The sequence below is a fragment of the Arachis ipaensis genome, chromosome B10 (assembly GCF_000816755.2).
Source record: "Arachis ipaensis cultivar K30076 chromosome B10, Araip1.1, whole genome shotgun sequence".
NCBI classification, from domain to species: Eukaryota; Viridiplantae; Streptophyta; class Magnoliopsida; order Fabales; family Fabaceae; genus Arachis; species Arachis ipaensis.
Genome location: NC_029794.2, coordinates 28632960 through 28634549, shown reverse-complemented (window position 1 = coordinate 28634549; position 1590 = coordinate 28632960).

The window sequence follows — 1590 nt, the reverse complement described above, 5'->3', positions numbered from 1 at the left end:
ATGCATTTCTTGACATATTTATGTTTTTGCATTTTGTTTGTTATCTTATTTGCATAGTGTACGAAACTTATTTGTGTTTATCTATTTACACAACCAACCAAATTATATCTCATTTGCAGTGATAATGGGATCCCAACAATCAAACTTTTTTTTCTATATGGCCTCATTTGAACGCACTCGTCCTACTACATACATAATAATCTATATCGTCCTACTACATACATAATAATCTATATGAAATAGACTTAAAATATATTTAAACTCTAAAGAATCTAACTATCTAATCCAAATTACAATAATCCGTAACTTAACTATAATTAAGTTCCTAATGATTAAAATAATTTGATCCTAAATCCTAAATATAAGTCTCTAATTTAATCATTCATGAATAATATATGGTAAACCTAAAGAAATTTTATTAAAAATAAATATACTTATTTTATTTATTTAAAAACCCCTAAAAGTAAATTACTGTTGTAAATTAGCAAAATAATAAACTATTAACTAAGCTCAAAATTACTAGAATTTATTTTCTTATTTAACATGTTTATCTCTGGACTCAAAAAACCAATGAACTATAATGCATATAATCTTTGTCCTCTATCTTCTTATAGAGAGGTATTGGATTGGAATCTTTCCTAATATAACAAACAAAAATCTGTTAACCCGAAAAATTGAAATAAACATGTCTTTATCTTGATGACTAAAGAATAAAATTAAAAATTTAATTTTGATGTACTGTTAATGTAAAGTAGCTTTACATGTACATCTAATCACGTAAAGTCATATTATCAAAAAATACTATTATTTTTATTGACTGGATGAATGATCATCCAAAAGAACAAATGTGCTTGCACAATTATATAAAATGTTTTACATTATTAGTGCATTAAAATTAAGCTTTAAAATTAAAATTAAAATTTATATGCAGTTGTCTTCAAATAAAATTGTTAAAAAAATATCATGTTGCAAGTGGCAACATGCTCCTCAGATTTACGGATTCGCAGGGGCCTTAGGCCCTGCTTAGTTGACTTTCAATGACAAAGGCTTGTGAAACTAAATAGTGCCTTTTAAATTAAATCTTAAGTAGTCTATCGTGGTGCAAAGCGGTTTTGTGCCCCTTTTTGGTAGGGGAGCAAAAGGTTAGACCTTAGAAAATAAGCAAATAGCGATTTTCTTGTGTGGGGTAAATTTAACTAAATGATCATCTTAACCATCAACTTTATATGAAAACAATTCTATATAAATTACCTAAAAACAAAAACAAGTTATTTTTCGTTTAATGCGCTACATAAATGATCCGTCCAATTTCCAGTTGATTCCCTCAGGTGAACGAAAAGATTGAATGTTAACTAATATAAGCGTTGAACGCCTCCTTTTTTGTTTGTAAAGAGATAATTTTTACTCTTATTAATCGGTATCTTCTCTTTTTTAAACAAAATTCTAAAAAGAAAAAACGAAACACAAACCAAACAAAGCTCTTGGGTTTTTTGTTGTGTCGGTTCAAGTTACAAATACAATAGAACAAAGTAAAATTTCTCGGTTTCTCTTCTCGCTCTCTATCTCTCTCTTTTTTTGGGAGATGGGGTG